The sequence below is a fragment of the Eleutherodactylus coqui genome, chromosome 8, assembly GCF_035609145.1.
Source record: "Eleutherodactylus coqui strain aEleCoq1 chromosome 8, aEleCoq1.hap1, whole genome shotgun sequence".
Classification (NCBI taxonomy): Eukaryota; Metazoa; Chordata; class Amphibia; order Anura; family Eleutherodactylidae; genus Eleutherodactylus; species Eleutherodactylus coqui.
Genome location: NC_089844.1, coordinates 126740048 through 126747614, shown reverse-complemented (window position 1 = coordinate 126747614; position 7567 = coordinate 126740048).

The following is a 7567-nucleotide window of genomic DNA, read 5'->3' as shown; positions in this document are numbered from 1 at the left end:
GTTCCAAAAGTAATGAATAATCAAGTAATAAACGACAAATTAAATTATAATTTATGCATTTAAATATGACAAAGAATAAAGTAAATAATTAAGGACCGTTTCCAAGTCCTTAAATGGTTTTTACAACCACTTTTTGTCTTACTACAGTGCATTTAAAATGAAAAACTGGGCAATTTTGCTAGGATTCTTCATTAAAAACGTCCTATGCAAACTATGCACTGCCGTTGTTACAGAACATAAAAAAATATTTGTAGTCTGATGCTGCTGTCACCCTCCTTTCTAGCTGCAGCGTACTTCTTGCTAACCCAACAAATGTACATCAGCAAGGACTAATGGCTCATTCGGAACACCCTGATGGTTTCTATTTTCCTGTTCTGTTATCAGGGCAGGAAAACAGAAAGCCCTTTCTGTCACAAGATACAAACAACTAGTGCTAAACTGAGCCCATTGACTTTAATTGCCTCCTTTAGGCCATCGGGCACTTTCCTGGACAGGCTATGGCTTCCTTTAGGCCATCAGGCACGTTCCTGGACAAAATAATGCAGCATGCTGCACTATTTCTTCATGGATTGTAATGTAAATCTGCGATAGTGATTAAGAATCGAACATAGATGGGAAAGAGTCCTAAGTTATGCAGTAGAACTGCACGATGAGACTCCAAAATGAGTTGTTTGTAGTCTGTTACCATTGAAGCACCCACATAGATCTGCATAGGAGCCGTAGACACAAAATAATAAGAGATTTTGAAGACTATTTGCAAAATTGCTCAATTTATGAATTTAGAGGCATTGAAACAATTAAAGGAATAGGTTGTGAAGTCACAGTAGCCAACATAAACCCCAAAATTGAACATACAATACTTGAAAATGTAATTTTTATGGGTATTTGAAAATTCTGCATTAAAAGAGCCATTCAAAAACCTCATATTATCCAGAGTTAAGGAACCTATAAACAGGTTCTATCACCCTGAAAGACCCTAAAATGCCTATCTATTACATGGTTACTCCATTGGTTACAATAGGCACTGTTACCATGGAAACATATCAGGCCCAGGATGAGGGGTAATCAAAGGTGGGAGTACTTTTATTAAAATAGGAGAAATATCACATTGTTTAGCTTTCTAAACAATGAGCGCATGGATCAGTAATGGAAATGCTACAAGAGATGCGAAGAATGGTGACAGTAGGTATGGTATTACTCACCGCTTCTTGGTGCACCAGCAGTGTACTAAGTCCTGACAACCACACGGTACTGAAACTCTTTGTCATCAGCACTTAGTGTGTGGCTGCTGCATCAAGATATACCCAAGTATCCTCAGCAGAAGAAGACCTGGAGTGTCAGAGACGGCTTCTCTTCTACGCATTACTACTTCCAGACCAGGACCCAGTGCAGTGAAGTTGGTGCTGGTGCCTAGAACAGGAGAGGTACATTTATTTGCAATTTGTCTGATCTACCTAGGGCACCAAATCACCTTGCCCAGACCCTAAAACTCAAAGATCTACAGATGTACACAAAATAATGCAACATATTTAATTAAAACCATTCAAAAAGATGGCGAATTTTTCATTTTTGCTGCAACGGAAGAGTATTTTTTTTTTAAGTTGCTAACCTTCCCTTTAATTTTCTGGAGAGCCCCTTTAGAGTATTTTGCTGTAAAGAAATCTGCTTTAAAATTAAACACATCTGCCTTTCCATAAAAGAAAGAAGAAATGACATGGCATTCAATGTTGTCCCTGGATAGTTCGACAGATGGACTTTGGCAAAAAAATGTAAAATGAGATCACAATCAAACTACAGACAAAGCATAAGTCTCCATCTGTTCAAGAATTACACTTAGAATCACGGAAAGTATGCAAACCTTTGTCCAGTGCTTCATTCCTGAAACTCAGATGACAGTGTTGTATGATTAAATGACACTATGTAGACTAATAAAAGGAGAATTTGGGAGGTGCAATTTGCCAAGAATACAGTTTAAATTGTTAGAAGAATGTAAAATGCTGCTCAAAGTCCGTTATGGTGTTGAGTAAAGGTTAGAGATGGGACACACATTCTTATTCGAGAAATCCCACTCAGAAATCATAGGGGCTTATAGAAAAGCTAATAAAGGGCCCCATGCGCCTATGAGAATGCTAAGAAATGTACAATGTACTTAATGTTCACTATTATTTTACAACATATCATTTAAAACCAGAGCTGGACATTTCCAGCTACTATTTAGGGTGGTTTCACACCTGCCTTGGGGCTCAGTTCAGGGTTTCCGTCTCTCTGCTCAGTTTTTGGATGCTGTAAAACTGAAATAAACTGATAATTTTCTTTGCCCATTGATTTCAATGGGTTTTCAAAACCACTGAATCTTCTCAGTTTGTTTCAGTTTCTTTGATGTAGATTCTGTATGGAATCTGTGTTGGGAAAAAAGGCACACACCTTTGCCCATTGAAAAGGTCTAAATTCGGAATCCACGCTAAACTGAAGGGCAGAAATTTGAGGCTCAGCCGCAAATTTTGTTATGGAATCTGCATAGAAAAATGGGATGTGGATTCTGCCCATTGAATATAGCCATATAGTTAAAAGGTGTGTCCAATATTTTGTAAAAGACCCAAGTATGGTATGAAATTAGTAAAAGTCATACTCACTTATAAACCCCCACTTATTTGGTTCTGACCGCTGATCCTGTTCCAACTTTTTCAAGTCCCCTGCCAATCTCTGTGCTTGCCTACAGCTAATCACAAATTTTTGTAAACACATGGCCACTAAGGGCCAGTGATTGGCTGCAGCTGTTTCATCATTAGATAGAATGTAATCAGCTGTAAGAAGCACAGAGGCTAGTAAGGGATAAGAAGTAGCTGGAACTGGATCAGTGAAGATCATGAGGAGTCGGAACAAAGCAGCAGAGAGTCTATAAGTTGAGTATGATTGCTTTTTTAAATTTTATTACACCCCTTGGTTGTTTAAAAAGTTCTTTTCAGTGCTGGACATCCCTTTTAAAAGATAAAACTCTTATTTGCTGAAGCCGCCACTAGAGGGAGCTCACTGTACATTGATTTATACAGATACAATTAAATTCAAGTGGACCTGTAGAAATGCAGTTAGCTCCCCCTAGTGATAGTGGCAGACAAATGCTATTACTCTGTGGGAAGCAAGAAAAAGCATTTCTCCCACTGGCTCCATAGCAGTTACTTGCTTTGCCTCTACAGATAGTAGATAAATTTGATTTTCAATTCAGAGTCCAATTAGTTTTGTACTCTGACTTTTAGGGTGAAGTCACACGAACGTATATCGGCTCGGTTTTCACGCCGAGCCGATATACGTTGTCCTCGTGTGCAGAGGGGGGAGGATGGAAGAGCCAGGCCCAGGAACTGTGCTTCCGCCCCCTCTCTGCCTCCTCTCCGCCCTTCTGCACTATTTGCAATGGGGAGAGGCGGGACGGGGGCGGGGCTAATTCACGGACCTTAGCCCCGCCCCCGTCCTGCCTCCTCTCATTGCAAATAGTGCAGAGGGGCGGAGAGGAGGCTGAGAGGGGGCGGAAGCACAGTTCCTGGGCCTGGCTCTTCCATCCTCCCCCCTCTGCACACGAGGACAACGTATATCGGCTCGGCGTGAAAACCGAGCCGATATACGTTCGTGTGACTTCACCCTTACTCTAATGCCTCTGGCTACTTAATTCCAATACTTGTTTATCATGGGTTGCACTTTCTTCCTCATTGATTGAGAAATGTAATGTAATGTCTAATACTTTCATCATAGTCAGTCATACACCATTACATGTAATGAACAAGAAAACATTTTCTAAAAATAACGTTTTACATAACAGTTTAGGTATCTATAAATATTTATTCCACATAATAAGCCAATTAAATTAAACATTTGATGGTTGTCATCAGTAGTAGGTGGTAGAATATCATGACTCAATGGCTGCAATTAAAAGTTCTGTAAAAGAGAATGTATCAGCAGGAAATACAAAAAGGTAAAACAAGATTCTATTGTAAATACTTTGGCCCTCATTTATCAAGAATGACTCATTTTAGCCAATTTCTAAGTTAGACTACTTTACTGACATACTGGGGCGTAACTATAGAGGATGCAGGGGATGCGGTTGCACCCGGGCCCAGGAGCCTTAGGGGGTCTATAAGGCCTCTCTTCTCCATATAGGGAGCCCAGTACTATGAATAAAGCATCATAGTTGGGGGCCCTGTTACAGGTTTTGCATTGAGGCCCAGAACCTTCAAGTTATGCCTCTGCATGGTTTAGGTATGGGTACGGGTACAGATACAGATAGAGGGGGGGGGGGGGGGGGGCAGCTCACCTTTTGCATCAGGGTCCCTGAGCCTTTAGTTACGCCCCTGCTGACATTTGTTGTGTTGTATATATGATTACAAGTCCCCTTCTTTGAAAGATTTGTCACCACATACATTGCCGCAATTAATGGGCTGTAAAGAAGCCACTTTTTCTATGCCAGGGTCTGTGTGGAGTAGATGTGATTTTTTTTTTCTGATTTTCAATTTTTTGTGACTTTAAAAAAATTCTATTAATAAATGTGCATAAATCCTGGTCTAGCAGAAAGCCACATCCACTCTGCACTCAAGTTTTACAAACTGATATGCAAGGCACAAATGACTCTAAATTCTGAAGCAAATGGTTATAAATGTAACTCACAACAGATTGGAATTCGTAGTAAAATTTGCCACTAAATAGGTGAAAATGTATTGTTAAATTTGGGTCTGTTTTATTTGGGTATTTAAAAAAAAAAAAAAAAAAAAGATTATACTTCCAAAAAAGTTTTATATTGCACCACTAGAGCAGTCACAATAAAGTGATATTTTCTATCTTGCACACCTTACTTGCCAGCTTTGCTGTATAGAATGAGACAATATGAGCAGAGTAATCATGTTTAGCTGTACTGTACTGCTGGTGGCCTAGATACTCACACTATGCACATGTCACTCACTGCTGTCCGGAGATGAAGGGGGGGGGGGGGGGAGGGGGGCTTAGCTCCATCATCTCCTAGAGACTGAGATTACATATTTCATTTCTCTGTCAATTGAGTCCCATTCATTTTAGCTGCTACAAACCCCGCTGCACTGTCTATACAGATAAAACAGTAAGAAAGTGTGTGCTTCCAGTATATCCACCTTCATAATGCAACGTAAATTAAATACTTTCCCTTTACTTATACTGCTCAACAGCATTTTTGCATCTGGTGTGTGATATATCAATTCCTATGGATTTTAGGGTGTCGAATCCGAAATTATGTACCACGTAAGGTTTTTATGAAATTTCGATTTTTTTTATTTGTATTTTTTTCAATTTTTTTAAAAAGGTTTTTGTGTTTGTACTCATTTTCTGGTCAATTATTTATATAAAGTTAAATCAGTGACTAAGCTAAACTCTTTTTATTTACTGTAATACCCAGGGGATAAAGTTCTAAGAATAGTTACTAGATGGCAGAACAATGTAGTTGAGCAGGAAGGTTACTGACATGAGTTTAGTGTTTGTTGTAATCTGCATGAAGCACTTCTCTTCATTCTTACCTCAGCATATCAGTATTTTTTGAGTTTTATTCATAAATAAATTACCAGAAAAACATTATTGAGTTCTGAGTGTTATTTTTTTGTATTTAAAACCAGCCAAGATTTGGCAATACTGTAGTATTCTCTATATAATAGTGCTATGTATCTCGGAAATGTGACGTGATACATAGAATCTGATTCTTACACTGAATTTAGTACCCCAAAATTAGTTAAACCAACCTGTTTGCAAACCAGATACAGAAAAAAAAATGTTGATTTGTTGACCAGTGTTATTTCTACATGATAATATTTATTGAAATGCATAGACCTAAAAACATCAATACTGTTTTAATTTTTTAAAATTTTCTTAATAAACCTATTTTATATTTAATACATTGTACATTTTATAACTATTTAGTGCAAATCTAGAAAATGTTTTGTTAATAATAATAATAATTATTATTATTATGACAAGACAATTTCCTCGGTAACATACTTTCTTGTTTTCCTTCTTCGCACTGACATTGAAAATCCTCACGAATTTTAGATTTATCTCTAACAGATACATAAGAAAGAAAATGCTTTGAATTACTTGAATTCCCTGAAGAAGACTTGAAAGTTATTAAAATTCTGGAAGTCTTTCAACAAAAATAAAAGGACAAGATATGTTTAATCTATCATCTTTCTACGTACTGTCGTCTCCTTTTGTTTATAAGCATGTGGCAAACTATGAACTTGTGTTTTTAGCATTTTTATGCCCCTTGGGATATAATTTTCATTTTCTGGAATCATTTTTGGCGGCATAATAGTAAGAAATCTTTGTCTTCTCACGTCCGCAGCTACGGTAAAGAAAAAAGTAATAAAATAAACTACGTTTAGTTGCTTTGAAATATAAATTCTTTGTTCCTTGACGGAAATATTTTTATTTCAGCAAACAAGATGAATTGGAGAAATGTTAAAATCAAAAGTAGAGAACTTGCTGATATTAAAAATTTAATGAAAGCTTAAACATGAAAAGATGTAAAAACCTTCAGACGGGAGAACTTTATCTTACATAACTTTTTTTTTTTTTTTAAGTGCTGTAACTGCTGTCAAACGGTTGAAGGTTTTACAGTTTTATAATTTTACTGCTCTCAAGTAAATCTAAGGAGTGGATGTACTCATTTGCTGGAGGAAATTGTTGAGAATATGACCCAAAGGTAATGATATCAAGTGGGTATTGGTCTATAGAAAAATGATTAAAGGTTTCAGTTGGATAGCCTCTTCTTCAATTGAAGCTGCTCTGGTGAAAACCTCAATTCTAGGTCGAAAGAAACTCTATATGACCAGTCTTTGTTCCTGCAGTAGCGGTCTAAGGAGAGCTTTAGTATTACATGATGCTAATTTATATTAATGGTCAAACATTTATGGCCATATTCGACCCACTTGAGTCCAAACCACTCTTTGGAATGGCTCTACGCTCTTGCTCTAAAGGAGCTTTCTGAGCAGTGGATTATCGTCTTTGATTCCTAGATTAGACAACTTTAACTCTTTAAAAGACTTTGTTTCTTTTTAAACTAAGGTTGTGATAAGAGGACTAAATAATAATGTCTGTCACAGGGAATCCCTTTAGTCTACAATTTTCAAGTTTGATTGCCATTTTTATCTTGCATGTTGTATTATATCATAGAATCATAGAATGGTAGAGTTGGAAGGGACCTCCAGGGTCATCTGGTCCAACCCCGTGCTCAGTGCAGGATTTACTAAATCATCCCAGACAGATATTTGTCCAGCCTTTGTTTGAACACTTCCATTGAAGGAGAACTCACCACCTCCCATGGTAACCTGTTCCACTCATTGATCACACTCACTATATATGATTATTGGCATTCTTTATTCCTTACTTAAAGAGGATTACCCACAGATAGTACTCAGCTGTTTCCGTTAGCCCTATAGTCTTTAAATGGAGTAGCAATAGGCATCCTGCATTGCCTTTCCATTAAAACTCTACAGTGAGGTAGATTCAAAGACTCAAGACTAGAGATGAGCGAGCACGCTCGGATAAGGCAGTTACTCGAGCG